Here is a 17109-nt window from a genome sequence, read left to right on the forward strand (position 1 = left end):
TACCTTTCAAGAGATCACCCTTGGACCAAGTTAGAATAGATGCTAAGATAACTTGGGTTTGGGTTTCCAGGTGTTGTGTCCTCTGTTAACCTTTTTTAGTCTTACTCATAGATGGTGTGATACTTCCGGCCTTAGGAGGGGTACGGAGAACATCACAAATGCCTTTTCTGTCATCAGAAATTGGGTTGCATGCGGGAACGGCCACATCACATGGGTCGCTCTAGTCGATAAAAGGCAGAACATCCAAAATACACTGCCTGTGATCTGCTTTTCTCCCCTTGTTCCTTTCTCTCTGATTTCGTGAAGAATATGTCCAGAGGGAAATGAGTTTTCTGTAGATAACTCAGTCTGCTGGTCCACAATATTGCGCTTCCAGTGGACAGGTCTGAGAAATGGGGAAAAGTACAAAGATGTTGAGCTGACTGAAAGGTAGGCAAGGCAAAAACATTTTACGTGCAAAAGAAAAATCATCTGGGGCTTATGCTTGCTTTATTTCTGGATTTTATTTGTGAACAGAATACTATGAGAAGCTGATGGAAATGAGAGAGCATTGTTTTTCTCCTACTGTGTTCTTTTAAAAGGTATATTTCAGTAAACAGATACTTTTAAAATATGGCTTCCTTTCCCATAGATGAATTCCTTTCAAAGGAATTTATAGGTTTAAAGATTGCATGAGAGCAAGTTTAAAACAAATCTTTAAAATTCAAAGCATTGGGCTTCCCTGGTGGCGCAGTGGTTGAGAGTCCGCCTGCCGATGCAGGGGACACGGGTTCATGCCCCGGTCTGGGAGGATCCCACATGCCGCGGAGCGGCTGGGCCCGTGAGCCATGGCCGCTGAGCCTGTGCGTCTGTAGCCTGTGCTCCGCAGCAGGAGAGGCCACAACAGTGAGAGGCCCGTGTACCACAAAATAAATAAATAAATAAAATAAAATTCAAAGCATTAGTGAATTGTAAATTTCCAATGAATATATGTGTGTGTTAAGATATTTGAATACTTTTTCATAGAAAAATAGGGGTTTTTTTTTAAAGTATGAGCAATTAGAATTTAAGCCACTTTTCAAATCATGCATTCTATATATAAATTCTTGGCATTATTTTTCAATATTTTTTAAATACAATGGATGAAGACCTCAATGACAATGAAAAATGATGTCTGCATTTTTCAAGTTACAAGTAATTTGTAAAGTGAGAGCTTATTCAGTCTTGCTGCTAAAACCTTTGCAGCTATGTGTGAAGAACACGTGCAAAATATAGTAACAAAAATACAGTATCTGCCTGGTATTTCTAAAGGACCTTGGTTACATATAATTCTGTACATATAAGAAAGGCAATATTAGGGTTTTCTTTCCTCCACAAATATATCCTTCCTATAAGGTGGTATGTGCAGTATATTGATTTGTACAATTTTACATGAAGCGGAAAGTCAGAAAGAGATGGAGTGTGGAAACACATTGAAAGCTTTTATTTCTCTCACACTGTTACTTGTCTGGTTGAATATTGTTTCCTCTGTCTTTGGCACCTGAGCCTTGTGGTACAGCACAGTATAAGGGTGTTTGGGTCCTATAACCTGTTATTTAACTAATACTGTTTTCTAGAAGAGTTCCCACTAAGATTTTTCAGCTTCTCGTGCTATGTGTTAACCAGGCATTTTAAACCATCACTTCTCATCACTCCCATGATCCCACTGTTTCATGCTTCCCTCCTTCTCTTAGCTGCTCCTTCAGCCTCCTGTGCCAGCACCTACACGCTTCACCTCCAGTGTTCCCTGTTTTGGGAAATAGAATCACCTTCAGACCAGTTTTCAAGCCAAGACCCTTGACACTGGTAGGAGACATTGGAGGGGTCCCACCATCTCCCCTCGGCACCCATTCCCATATACAGGGACCTACGGCTACTGAGTGCTGCAAGTCTATGCCTGAGGGCTTTCTCTGGCCACTGGAACCCATAAGGGGTTCCGCTCAGGAAAGACCAGCAGTGGGGTGGGGTTAATGCCCCCAGGAACAGCCGTCTTCCTAAGACTGACATGATCAATCAATTCCCTCTTAGTTGGAATCACTAAGGCATGTTCTGCACAGTCTCCCAGAGGTCTCGAGTGGGATCAAGCCCCAGTTGCCCACAGTAACAGCCTGCTAGATGCTGTGTCTTTACTGCCTACCTTCCCTTCCTTGTTTCATCTCCCCGGAGTCCTCCCGGGGCTTCTTGAGGTCACCTCCCAAATAAACTAGTGGCATCCAACTCCTTGTTTTAGGGTCTGCTTTTGGATACTAGATACTTTCTTCTTTTCTCCTTTTCTTATTCCTAAAGTCCTAGTTGCAAAATGTAGCTTGGATCTGTCCACCTCACCGTCCTCCGTGTCCCTCTAGACCTGGGGTTCTGCACGTGGGACTGCTATAGTTCTGAGTCTGCTCGTTTAAGTCCCGTCATTTGGTCCAGCCCTTCTCCAGTCCACTCTTTTTCTTTTTCCTTTTTTACTGTGATAAAATATATATATAACATGAGATTTACCATTTTAAGTGTACAATTCAGTAGCAGTAAGTACATCTATATTGTTGTGCAGCCATCACCACCATCCATCTCCAGAATTTTGTCATCAACCTAAATTGAAACTCTGTCCCCATTCCTCTCTGCCCTCAACCCCTGGTAACCTACATACTACTTCTTGCCTCTATGAATTTGACTACTCGGGAACTTCGTATAAGTGGAATCATACACTATTTGTCCTTTTGTGTCTGGCTTCTTTCACTTAGCATAATGTCCTCAAGGTTCATCCATCCAGTCCTTTCTTACACTAAAGGAAGAATAATTTGTTTTTAGTGGGGAAAGCACAAATTTGATGTTTCTAAGTCACAAAAAAATACTTATTGTCAGAAGTGATGTAAACAAAGTTGTTCAAAGACAAAAGCTAACTACCCATCAGCCTTTATCCCATCCCAACCCTTCTGAGGTGACTTGTGTTGACAGCCTGGCATGTATCCTTCCAGACTTTTCTCCTGGAAGGATAATCTTTCTAAAATATAAATCTCATGAGGTTACTCGTGTGCTTCAAACCCTTCAGCAACCTTACATTAAACCCAAGATCAAGTCCGAAATGATTACTGGGGCCCAGACACACTGCAGACCTGAGCCCTCCCTACAGTGGAAGCCCGATCTCCCATGACTTCTTCTGTTCACTCTTTAGCCACACTGGCCCACTTGCAACTTCTCAAATAATCTACCATGTTCTCTATGGTCTCTGGCCTTTGCACTTGCTCTTCACGTGGATCTCTTCCTAGCTCTCCTCCTGTTACTGAAAGCGGGGTCTGGCTGCTCCCTTCTCGAAAGCCAATAAAGAGGTAAGGTTGGTGGAAAGGAAAGTTTGCTTCATGTCAGAGGCCAGCAAGCGGGGGTGGGAGGGAAGGGCAGAGTCCTGTCCAAAGGCCGACTCCCCCCCCACTGACAATCAGGGGGCAAGAGCTCTTATAAGCCCAGGGAGGGGGCTACATGCAGAAACAGCACGTCAGCTCTGACAGTCATCTTGAAACTGGTCATGCCGTGGTCTGACCAGTGTTGTCTTGATTGTTTGAAGTACAGTTAGTCTTTAGTTCCAAGGTCGGTTTGTTCATATTTCTTTGAGGCCAGCTCTCAGAATTGTGAGAGCTTATATCACGACTACAGTCTGGTCATCATGTAGTTAACTTCTTCCACCTGTTGGGGGTCTGGTATCTATAAGACAGCTCAAAAAATATGACTCTGAATATTATCTCTAGCCCTTGAGGAGGAACTTAAAGGTCCTTGACTATTTTTAATGACTAAACTATTATTAGTCTTGTTGGACTGTTTTCCTTTGTTTCTGCATTTTCTCACTTCTCTGATTAAACTTATTCTTTGGCTAAAGTTTTTCCACAGACAAAAGGCAGGTCGAGGACATGGGGGGCAAGGACCATAGGGTCCTGCTCCATTTTGCTCCTTCCTACCTATGACTTTGGTAACTCTTGCTCATCTTTCAGAGTTTATTTTAAAACTTACTTTTTAGGGGGAGGGTCTCCTTATCTGATAGCTTTTCCCAGAAACTACACTGCACCCCCAGTTCTTCCTTCCTATGGCACCTTGTTTTATACCTTTCCTGCCCTCCCTGGGATAAACTCCAGGAGTGCAGACACTCTGTCTTTTTCACCACCTAGCACAGTGCTTGCACCTAGTAAGTTCACAGTAAATATTGATTGACTAATTAAGCCTTTCTTTGAGAACCAAATTTAGAACTTTGGGTTTTAAATTTCATTTGGACCCCTCTGTGTTATCCCTCTTTTCTGAGTTACTGTAATGTAGTTATTATGATGGGTTAGTAACTATTTTTTCCCCAAATAACAGGGTTCTTTTTTTTTTCAGTTATACATATATGTGTATCTATTCTTTTTCAAGTTCTTTTCCCATTCAGGTTATTACAGAATATTGAGCAGAGGTCTCTGTGCTAGATAGTAGGTCCTTGTTGGTTCTCTATTTGAAATATAGCAGTCTGTACGTGTCAGTTCCAAACTCCCAATCTATCCCTCACCCCATCCTTCCCCCTGTAACTATAAGTTCGTTCTCTAAGTCTGTGAGTCTGTTTCTGCTTTATAGATAAATTCATTTGTATCATTTTTTTAGATTCCTCACATAAGCGCTATCATATGATGTTAGTCTTTCTCTGTCTGACTTACTTCACTTAGTATGATAATCTTCAGGTCCATCCATGTTGCTGCAAATGGCATTATTTCATTCTTTTTAATGGCTGAATAATATTCCATTCTATGCATGTACCACATCTTCTTTATCCATTCATCTGTCGATGGACATTTAGGTTGCTTCCACATCTTGGCTATTGTAAACAATGCTGCAATGAACATTGGGTGCATGTATCCTTTTGAACCGTGGTTTTCTCTGTATATATGCCCGGGAATGGGATTGCTGGAACATATGGTAATTCTATTTTTAGTTTTTTAAGGAACCTCCGTACTGTTGTCTGTAGTGGCTATACCAATTTACATTCCCACCAACGGTGTAGGAGGGTTCCCTTTATTCACACCCTCTCCAGCATTTATTGTTTGTAGACTTTTTGATGATGGCCATTCTGACTGGTGTGAGGTGATACCTCATTGTAGTTCTGATTTGCATTTCTCTAATAATTAGCGATGTTGGGCTTCCCTGGTGGCGCAGTGGTTGAGAATCCGCCTGCCGATGCAGGAGACGCGGGTTAGTGCCCTGGTCCGGGAAGATCCCACATGCCGCGGAGCAACTAAGCCCGTGAGCCATGGCCGCTAGGCCTGTGCGTCCGGAGCCTGTGCTCCGCAATGGGAGAGGCCACAACAGTGAGAGGCCCGCATACCGCAAAAAAAAAAAAAAAAAAAAAAAAAAAAAAAAAAAAATTAGCGATGTTGAGCATCTTTTCATGTGCCTCTTGGTCATCTGTATATCTTTTTTGGAGAAATGTCTGTTTAGCTCTTCTGATGATTGGTTAGTAACTATTAAACCACCTAGTTGGCTGGCAAAATTATATTTTTAATGAAAGGAATGTCCTCGTTTTCCCTGAGTCTTCTTGTCCCATTTTCAACATCCATGTCCTCAGCACTTACTTGATGACAGCTATGGCTCTAATCTACCATAATACAGGCCACAGTCCCTTATCGGCATTTCCCAAACACCCAGAGCTCTGAAAATTGAAAGTAGTTTCAGGAGCTTTCAGTAAGAGCTGACCAGCACTGATGTGTCTGGTTTGCTATTAGTCATATGTTTTACTGCAGACATAATAATGCAGGTGATCTCAGAGTGGTTGTCCCAGTTGTCATTAGGACTATAATATAATATACACCTATGTACTGTTTTGTCACTCGAAAATCTGAAAATTCGAAGTTCTGAAATGCATTTGGTTCCCAGAGTTTCAGATCAGGCCCATCTTTAAAAATGTAAACCAGGGGGCTTCCCTGGTGATGCAGTGGTTAAGAATCTGCCTGCCAATGCAGGGGACACGGGTTCGAGCCCTGGTCCGGGAAGATCCCACATGCCGCGGAGCAGATAAGCCCGTGCGCCACAACTACTGAGCCCGTGTGCCACAACTACTGAAGCCCTCCCGCGGGCCTAGAGCCCGTGCTCTGCAGCAAGAGAAGCCACCGCAATGAGAAGCCTGCGCATAGTAAAGAAGAGTAGCCCCCGCTCGCCACAACTAGAGAAAGCCCGCCCGCAGCAACCAAGACCCAATGCAGCCAAAAATAAATAATAAATTAATTAATTTAAAAATATATATATATAAACTAGGAGGATGGCATACTTTGGAAAATATAATACCAAAAATGAAACAGTCATTCATTTATTCTGTTCATCGTGAGGTTTTAGTTTGTTAGTTGGTGGGTTTTGCCAAGGAACACAATTAGTTCAGTGTTCTCAGGAAAGACCTGACTATTCCCACCAAACTTTTCAGCAAAAATTCAACATGTAGGAGTACCAACAAAGTTTCCAATTTTAAGCTTTCAGTACTTTGGTGGCAGTGCTTTCATGGCATCTGCTATTCTGTCCCTCTGAGTAGGGCCATCATGCTAACTGAACCCCAGAGGACAGTAGGGTTCCCTACTCACCCAAACTTGGCTGACTCTGGAACCTTCCATCTGCTAGTCTCTGTCAGCTCTAGTGTCCCTGCTCTGATCCCCTGAAGCCCTTGCTGCTGTTTCCATGGACTGGACATGCTGCAGTCGCCCCATCCACAGCACTGCACTGGGAGGTGCTCCTTCTACACCTGTAGGCTGAGGTCTCAGAATCCTCTGGTTGGAACCCCCAGGGAAGACAGTGGCTCCAGAGACCCCTGCTCCAAAGGCCACCACATTTCCCATGCAGCCTGGTATGTAAAGATGGGCTGTAGTTATTATGGCAGTTGAAGGAAACTCGGCATTATTTGTAAAACCGAGTCAACAAAATCTAATTCTAAATCTATCTCTCTGTGTCTGTGTTTTTTCTTTTAATAACTTGACCAATTGTCATCATTCTAGATCTTTCTAGTGGGGCAAGATATGGCTATTATTTGAGAAAGGAAGAAAGAGTAGCATGTATCTTGGCTTGGGTTCCCCTAGAAGCTGACCCTAAGACAGAATGTGAGTGCAAGTCATTTATTTGGGAAGTGATCCCAGCAAACCCCAGAGGGGTTTGGAAGCCTAGAGGAGGTAAGGAAGTCAAAAAGGATGAATTTTCAAGCCTGTTTCCACTGTGGGTGACTGGAGCTCAATCCTGCTGGGGACCCCCGGGGAGACAGTGGAAGATACTCCTCAGTTATCCCCGCTGAGTTGTGAGGCAGAGTCGGTCAGGGGCTTAAGTAGAAACGAATGAGGAGGGGATGTAGGGGGGGTGGGGCATGGACAACACCTGTTACAACATCTTTCATTAAAACCTCAACATAACTTTAAAAAGGAATGATAATAATTGTAAACCTTATCGAGTTCTAAAATTTCATCTTCTTAAAGCTTTTAAATGACAGCTTCGTTGATATATACAATTCACATACCATACAATTCACTCACTTCCAGTGTACAGTGTAATGGTTTTTAATATGTTCACAGGGTTGTGTAATCATGACCCAAATGTAACTTTTGAATTTTTTTGGCCCCACAAAAGGAAACCCTGCACCCATTTGCATCATTCTCCGTTCCCCATCACCGCCACCACCTCACTACCCGCCTACCCTCAGCCCCTGGCAACCATTAATCTACTTTCTATCTCTAGATATTTGCTTGTTCTGGACATTTCATATAGATGGAATCATACCATAAATGACTTTTATGTCTGGCTTCTTTCACTCAGCATAATGTTTTCAAGGCTCATCCACATTGTAGCATGTATGAATACTTCACTCCTTTTTATGGCTGAATAATATTTCATTGTATGGATAGACCACATTTTGTTTATCTGTTCATTAGTTGATGGACATTTGGGTTGTTTCCACTTTGGGGCTATCATGGATAGTGATAGTGCTGCTATGAACATTCTTGTACAAATTTCTGTGTGGACATATGTTTTCATTTCTCTTGGGTAGATACCTAAGAGTGGAATCGCTGGGTCATATGGTAACTCTATGCTTAACCTTTTGAGAATCATCTTCCTAAGATTTTTTAAAAATTTATGTAATATGTATAATTTATAATATATAATTTAACATATATATATAACATATATATTATATATATATAATGTGTTAACTTCTGCTGTACAGCAAAGTGATTCAGTTATATATTCTTTTTCATATTCTTTTCCATTATGGTTTATCACAGGATATTGAATATATTTCTCTGTGCTGTATATACAGTAGGACCTTGTTGTTTATCCATTCTATATATAATAGTTTGCCTCTGCTAATCCCAAACTCCCAGTCCTTCCCTCCCCTACCCACCTTGGCAACCACAAGTCTGTTCTCTACACCTAAGATTTTAAAATGTCATCTTCAGTGACTTTCTGGATACCACATAGTGTGGATGCACCTAGAAAGATGGTATTTTGTGTTGCCTTCTGGGAAGAGAAGTTGACTGTATTAGTCCAGGAAACTGGAAGGAGACAGGAGGGGCTTGACCAGCTAAGCTGCCTGCTTCTCCCGTATGCTTTTCCCAGATGGTTGGGACTGGAAGAGATAGATCCTTGGGGCAAAATGCCCCAGCATTCACAGGAAAACCCTGACCAAAGAAAATACTTACTGGTGTATTTAAGTATATGCTTATATATAAAATGTGTATATTTACATGAACATATATATGTGTATATTTAGGTATTATATTTAACATGTAATAAGTATTTTCCTTAGTAACAATTTTCCTATGAATGTTGGGGCATTTTAGTTGGCCTGTGAGCCTGGAATACAGATCTTGATGCCAAATTCAATCCCTTAATGGGTGAGCGCTAATTGCATTGTATTCGTCAGTTTAGAAAGCACAATATAAACAATGTTATTAAGTTCCAAAATTTACAGGGTAATCTAATAAAGATGTATTGGTGGTGTTCAAAGAAAAAGCAATTAAGGGAAAGAGCTCCTGAGCCTTGAAAAAATAATGTACATCCTTCCCTCTTTTCCCCGCTGTCATCATTAAGTTGTAATTGAAGTAAATTTCATAAAATTTCAAGTAGCTGAGTTTATTTTTATTAGATTTGATATACAGCTTTGGGAAAGCACTTCTGTCAATTTACTTGCATACATTTTTTTTCTGAAATAGGGAAGGTTAGTGACAATATAAAGGCAGATAGACTGTGATTTACAGAGAAGTTTTGCAATTATGTGACTCTAAGTGCTTAATTTTAGGTTTCTAAGAAGTATAAATTTATAACAAAAAGTCAATCATTTTTACAATGAATCCTGGAAATAGCCCAGTAAACAAAACTACTCATCACAACTAATAATTTTTTTTTACTAATTCTGGATGAATTATTTTCATAAGTTCATTTTTAAGTCTTACCATCCAAAGACAACCACTCTTAACATTTGGCTATATTTTATTTCAGCCTTTTTTCATGCATTTGTTTGTTTTCTCTGTGTGTGTGTCACACATTTATATTTATATTCATAGAACAGACACAATTTTATATCTTTTCACCTGATATTAAAACATAAGCATTTTCCACATTATTACAGTCTTTATGAACACAATTTAATATCAAATAAGCTTACCATAGCTTACTTAACTAATACCAGATCATTGGACATTATGTATTATGTGTGTGCACTGTTATTATAAACGACACTGCACTAAAGATCTTTAGGAATAATATTATTTCCACATTTGATATTATTTCTTGGAATTGAATCATAAAGTAATAATTTCTGATTTCAAGATATGGATACTTTAAAGTTTTTGACAGATACTGCCAAATTGCTTCTCTCAAATGTTTTACCAATTACTATTCCAGCCAGCTTTGTTTCATCACATTGTTGGCAGCCTTTAATATCATCCTTTTTTTACAATCTTTCTCAGAATGCAAGTGAAAATGGTATTTCTCAGTTTCTCAAATTGAGAGGTGAAAATGGTTGTTTTTAATTACTAGAAAGTTGAACATTTTTCTTGTGTCTATTAGTCAATTACATTTTCTGGGAGGGCTATTTTTATTTCTTTTTTTTTCTTCATTTGTGGTTAGAATCTGGGGTGGAATCTATTCTTCTTTTTGAATAAACCAGTATTTGCATATATGTTTCTTGGTTACAGTTAAAAACTTTAACCAAGATGTTTAAATGCTCTTTGAGAACGATTATGCCCTTCTAATGCAGGTAGTCTTCTGTGAGCTTCTTGACCCCTTCCAGTGTACAGATTTCACACCCAGGTGTATGGCCAAAATCCACGGGATGATTCTGATACTGCAATTAAAATGGTTTAGTCCAGTAAGTGGACTTCCTTGAACATGTTTTCCTTGTGGTATTATTCTATGCAAAATTTGTATTGTGATTCTACTTTTACACACCCCCAGGGGAATGTAGCGGTTTCAAGCTTCACCTGTGCTAAGATGACTCCCAAATCACTATTTCCAGCCAAAGTCAACAGATGGGAAAGTAGATAACTATTGGCTTTGCAGTTGGGTCAGTTATGAGAGACAAAAGGAACTGGGGGGAAGTATGAGATACAAGATGGACATAGTAAGACTAAGCTAAGAATGTACATGGAGACCCACACAAGGATATACACAGAGTAGAGGAGCCCCAGAAATAGACTCATTGAATCAAACAGAAATTCAGCTGGACAAGGGGGCACAGAAGAACAGAACATCACAGCATAACTTTCTAGATTTAAAATTTTGTTACTAAAGGCTGTTAAATGTATTTTTGCAATTGTGGGTGTAAGTGTTGACATTGGCATTTTCAGTTCCATTTGCTCCTTTGTCTAGGAGGAATTTGTCAAGGATCAGAGGACCCCCAGGTCTGGATTACACCTCCTTTCAACAAGATGGAAGCCACCTAATGAGAGGTGGTTTCACCTTTCAACTTGGAATGCAGATTGGTATTACAATTGGTGCTATGCCCAAAGTTTGGGAGTACAGAGTTTGTTTAAGGTACTTAAACACACACACACACACACACACACACACACACACACACACACACACACAATTTCAGCTAGAGCATAATGTTAAAACACATTTAATGTATAAGAAACTTCTGTAAGTAGCTGGTACAACATAGACCAGGTACCTTTCTGTTCCACAACCTAATGGTGCAGGCTTAAGATTTAAATGCCCCAGAGGAATTCATAATTAACAAAGCCTTTAAAATACCTTTTTAAAATATCAGATGCTCAAGTGATCTTCGGCTGAGGAAATAGTTTAGTTTTCTGATGGGTGCCCAGACTATGTTATTGATTAAAGGAAACTCTGTAGCCTTTAGATGTGAGGCAGGCAGGTTGTGGAGCTGACATTGTACTGTTAATATTTGGAAACCTGTATGAATCCTTCTCCAGGTGGAAGACTCCATTTCTATGTTGACACTTTTTCCCTTGCAAATTTTTTGGAATAAGTTTGTAATTAAAAAGATATTTGGAACAGAAAATTTGGGGTTGAAAATTTTAAAGGGCACTTGTGATCAAATGGTCACACCGACATTAAAATAAGTTTTGTGATACATCAGATTTTGAGTAGAAATGCATTCTGATGAACCCACTAGAGTAAGTTCTTTGCCAAACGAGCCCCTGTTCATCCTTTGCAGCTGAACTAGTTGACTTGTCTGAGTTGTTTCATGCCAGCAACAAATATTTATTGAGGATGTCTACATATCAGATATTCTCCCAGGTTCTGGGAATAAAGTAGGGAACAAAACAACTAAGACCCTGCCCTCACAGAGCTTATAATCTAGTGAGGAGGATCACACAGTAAATAACCCAATAAATCAACCAAATAAATACCTACCTACATACATACATACAAAGTACTACCAGTGACAAGTAATCCATGAAAAATAAAATAGATGGTGTGATGGAGCAGAGTCAGGGAATACATCTTCCTCAGAGGTGAGATATAAGCTGAGATCAGAGATGTTGAACATGTAAATATCAGGGAAAAGAGTATTACAGGAGATGGGAACAATTGATGCAAAGCCCCTATGGTGGGAACAACTTTGAAGTGTTCAAGGAACAGAAGGAAGATCAATGTGGCTGGAGTGGGATGAAGTGAGTACTAAGGCAAGATACGTAGGCAAGAGTGAATTCATATGTGGCCCTGTAAGTTAAGTGAGGAAGTGGGATTACCTCTTGGCAACATAAGTCATTGGAAGATTTGAAACAGGGAAATGTCTTGAATTTGATTTTGCTTTAAAGGATATTCTACCCTATGTAAGTTGAAAACAGAGTAGTAAGAGTGGAAGCAGTTGCAGTTGCAAGGCTATTGCAATAGTCCAAAGGAGAGATGCTTTCATCTTAGACCAAGGTAGTAGCAGTATGGGTTCTAAGAAATGGTCGTATTCAGGTAGAGTTGACTTACTGATGTATTGACTGGAGGGTGGAGTGGCCAGGAGGAAAAAAGGACAAGGATAATTCCTGGATTTGGGCCTGAACAGCTGGGTTAAATGTGGTACCATTACTGAGGTGGAAAAGACTGCAGAAGAACTGGTTTGGTGGAGGGGAGTCAAGACCTCTGTTTGAGATATGTTAAGTTTGAGATGATTATTAAATAGCTGAAGGCACAATTAAGTAGGCAATTTCTATATCAAGCTTGAAGCTTCAAGTCTATAGGATTGAGTGAGATCACCCAAGAATGATTAAAAAAAAGAGAGAGAGAGATCCAAGAACTGAGTCTTGGGGCTCTCCAACATTTAGAAGCTGAGAAGAGGAGAAAATCCAGCAAAGGAGTTTGAGAAGTAGCAGAGTTAGAGAGGAAGAAACCCAAGGAAGTGTGTGGCCCAGAAACAAGTGAAGACAGTGGGTCAAGAAGGAGGACAAGGGAGTTCCCCAGTGGCCTAGTGGTTAGGATTCTGGGCTTTCACTGCCTTGGCCCAGGTTCGATCCCTGGTCGGGGAACTGAGATCCTGCAAGCTGCATGGCGCGGCCAAAAAAAGAGACATTAAGGCAGATCCTACAGACATTATAAAGAGAGAGAGAGAGAGAGAGAGAGAGAGAGAGAGAGAGAGAGAGAGAGAGAGAGAGAGAGAGAGAGAATAAGAAGGAGGACAAGACGAGAAGCTGCTAAGAGAACAATTAATTTAAGGACCAAGACTGGACCACTGGGTTTGCGATATGAAAATCACTGACGTGCTTGACAAGAGTAGTCTAGGTGGAATGGTAGGAATGAAAGCCTGACTGAAGTGAAGTGGAGAAATAGAGGCAATGGGTGAAGATAACTCTTTGAAGAAGTATTATGAAGAGATGCAAAGGGAAGGGGTTGTAGCTAAAAGGAGGTATTGGGCCAGTTAGGTTTTTTGAAGATGAGAGATACCAGAGCAGGTTTGTGTGTCGATGACAGTGATCCAGGAGAGAGGGAGAAATCGATGATTTAGGAAAGAAAGTATATGATTAGAGGATCAAAGCCCTGGGGGGAATAGGATCCAAAGAGAGTGGCGAGGGTTGACTTCCTTAAAGAAGCCACTTCACTTAAGTCATAAGAGGTAAAGCAGCACATGCAGGCACAGGTGAAGGTATATAGCTGGATTTATTATGGAAAGATGATATTTTTATTTTCGCAATAAAAAATGAAGCAGAGTCATCAGTCGAAGAAGGCTGGGGGCAGGGGAGGTGGTGTCATGGAAGTTTAAGAAGAAAAGGCATGAAATAGCCATTTTGGACAGTGGGAAATTACATACTAAGGTTCAAAAACATTACTCATTTAATTGCGTGAAGGTATCTGTCAAATATAATAGTCTTAATTTTAGAAAAGAGATATTAAAATATTCTTCCCGAGGATGATTAATCAAAAGATACTGCTTAGATTCCTCCAAGTCCATGATAAAAATGTTATCAACAGAGAAAAAATTGCTTTACCTCTTCTCTGCTATGGTCAGTGGGCACTTGTCCAATCTGTGATACAATTTATCCATTTGTTTTGTTATAGGTTAAAAAGAAGGTGGTTTAAGACCCAGTCATTTTTTGTGTGATGCACAGTTTGAAGAAATAATAAAACCTGGGATGTTATGCCAGTATTGTAAGACGTGGGTCTATAGATAAATCATCTATACTGAATCAAAGGTTGATGAGACATGCTATAAAAAGGCTTGAGTTGCCACTAAGTATTTGTGGGGAGGTGGAACTTAAGGAAGCAGAGGCATGATTAATTCCCTGGCAGGCCCAGCCTGCCTATCACTATATGACAACAGCAGGCCCAATATATGCAAGTAATTTTGCACGCATAATCTTTGTTTTAACTCTGCCTGCAAGGTACATCCCTGTTTTACAGACTGGAATTAGGAGGAGTTCAGAAGTTATTTGCCCAAGATTCCACAATGCTTAAGAGGCAAAGTGGGGTCAGAACCTCATTCTTCCAATTTCAAAGCCCAATACTTCCTAAGATGTTGGATCCGTTCATTGAACAGATATTTGTTGCGTGTATACCATGCAACAGGCAATGTTCTAAGAGCCTTATATATTTTGCTTCAATTTCTTTTCACAACTACTTGATAAGTTAGGGAGTAAATACTTCCACTCTTTTATAGGTCAGGAACTTGAGGTTTAAAGGAAGGGATAAATTTAATCACCTAATTTAATCACCTAACCAATGGTAGACCCTGAATATGAGAGATGTCTAATGTTTCAGAAAGATGAATATTTCCTTTTTGAAATGATACAAAGCCAATTTCACACAAGGAATTAATTAAGACAATTGGATTGGTAAGGGTTGGGACCCACTGCCCAGAATGAAATCTAGATATTCTGACTACAAGCACCTCAATTTGTTTTTGATTTCGGGTAACTGAGTAGATGTCCTAAAGTGAATGAGGAAACAGGATCACAGCTACAGATACAGATACCCCTGAGATAATTTGCCCAGACAGCAACAGATATTTTGTTTTTCTATACATTTTGGCACTAGTGTTCATTTTTGTGTGGCAGGTCCTCTTCTGATATTAGCCTAACAACTGAGTCCAGGACCTCTCACTGAGATTTAGAGTGATCCTTTTTTACTTTTTCTGAGAGTATAATTTTCCCTAAAAAGAATTGAACCTAATGAACATACAAGAACTTCATCTGAGTTCCATTTGAGGCCCTGTCTTCACAAACATTGACAGCTTGTTTTGGCTTTTATCAAACCACAAGGTGGGTTTTGGCCAGACATGGAGAGCTTTCAACCTATCCCCAAACAGTTGGTATGAAATAACAGGAAAAGCCTCTTTCCAAAAATAATTTGAGTGAAAAGTTTAAAATTATAGAGCTCCCAAAATATTCTTGGGGATTTAGATGCAAATTCTGCCTCAGCCTACCTTCTCCTGGCCCACCATGGTCTCCTCATTCTTATTGTAGGTGCTCTAATAAGGGGTAAGGTATTCATTGCTATGGTAACCGTGACTCAGGGCTCATAACACACCTTGGGGGAGACAGTTGGGTAGGGCAAATTGTCTAGAGCCTGAGCTATATTTTGGGTGATGAGATGGTATTAAGTGAAATTTTCCCAGGAGAACAAAGGCCTGGAAACACTAAACAGTGTGGGATATGGAAAGAACCACAGGGGAAGGGGATTCAATATTGCTGGAGTCTAAGGTACAGGGTGGGGAGCAGAAGTTGGCAGAGGTGAAGTCATGCTGGATCTTTAGGGCATAAAGGGTAAGATAGGACAAGGGATCAGGAAAACTCAAGGATAAATTCCAGGTTTCAGACACGGACTCCTGGGCAAATGACTGGGCCCAAGTTTTGAGTCAGAAAAAAACCTGGGAAAATGGATAAGATATGATCATTCATTAGCTTCAGGTTTTTCAGTTATCCTACATTGTAAATATAATGAAAACTAGGGATTTCCTTACTGGTTTGATGAAGAGCCCTGCTTTGGAACAGGAAGAGCTGCCATCTTTGAAGCCATGTGAGGAGCTGACGAGTCAGTAAGAACCCAGGAAAATGGTGACCTCTGCTGAAGCCATATCCCTATTAATGAGATGAGGCCCAGATAGCTTAGAGCAGAGGTTCTAAACTGGTAGCCCATGGGCCTTCCTGCTGCACTGCATGTCTTGAAAGAAGAAGAAAGAGGGAAAATTCTAGTTTCTTACACTGTTGTTTCACCATTTTCTACTTGGTGGAACTAAGTACACTTCCAGCCTCACCAGGAAGCTCCCTTTCCAAATATGTATATTACAGTCACCCTCTTCCCACCCCTGTGCTGCCTGGCCTGTTAGGCTTTGTTCTCTTCTAGAAGCACGTTAGGCTTGGATATCAACTCCTTGAGAATGTGCAGCAGTAGTGTGGTTGAGAATGTTTGATTTGTAGGGAGGAAGAGAGGAGGTTTTTGGTTTTTTTTTTTTTTGGTATGCGGGCCTCTCACTGTTGTGGCCTCTCCCGTTGCAGAGCGCAGGCTCAGCGGCCATGGCTCACGGGCCCAGCCGCTCTGCGGCACGTGGGATCTTCCCGGACCAGGGCACAAACCCGCGTCCCCTGCATCGGCAGGCGGACTCTCAACCACTGCGCCACCAGGGAAGCCCGAGGAGGGTTTTTTTTTGAGAGGGTATTCTGTGACCAACTCACCACCAGTTGTAGCCACAATGGCTACAAATTGACCAAATGGACCAGTTGCTTTAGGTAGTATTTCCCAAAATATGTAAGGAGACATTTCTGCCCTTGAGAAAATCACTTCCATCCTCTGTCCCCCAATAAGTTATACAGACTAAGAAATTATGTAAATAGTATATAGTATCTCCTGATGGAGGTATGCAATACGTCCAGCTGGATAGAAACGAGTTTAATTTTGTGTGTGTGTGTGTGTTTATTTTTATTTTATTTTACAGCAGCTTGGTAGCATATGACGAACAACCAGTGTTGATACAGAAAATGTCAGCAAACAGTTGAACATTTGTACTTAAACAATGCTTCATTCATCTTTTTTTTTTTTTTTGGCTCCGTTGGGTCTTTGTTGCTGCACGGGATTTTTCTAGTTGAGCAAGTGGGGGCTACTCTGCATTGCAGTGCACGGGCTTCTCATTGCAGTGGCTTCTCTTGTTGTGGAGCATGGGCTCTAGGTGCGCAG

At 40.7% G+C, this 17109-nt stretch overlaps 1 protein-coding gene across 1 annotated transcript in view; it reads left to right on the forward strand.

Annotated features, from left to right (window-relative positions):
- Positions 1-17109, forward strand: part of MAOB (monoamine oxidase B) — a 107000-nt gene that overhangs the window by 16082 nt on the left and 73809 nt on the right. The window lies entirely within an intron of this gene.

The sequence above is a fragment of the Kogia breviceps genome, chromosome X (genome assembly GCF_026419965.1).
Source record: "Kogia breviceps isolate mKogBre1 chromosome X, mKogBre1 haplotype 1, whole genome shotgun sequence".
Lineage (NCBI taxonomy): Eukaryota > Metazoa > Chordata > Mammalia > Artiodactyla > Physeteridae > Kogia > Kogia breviceps.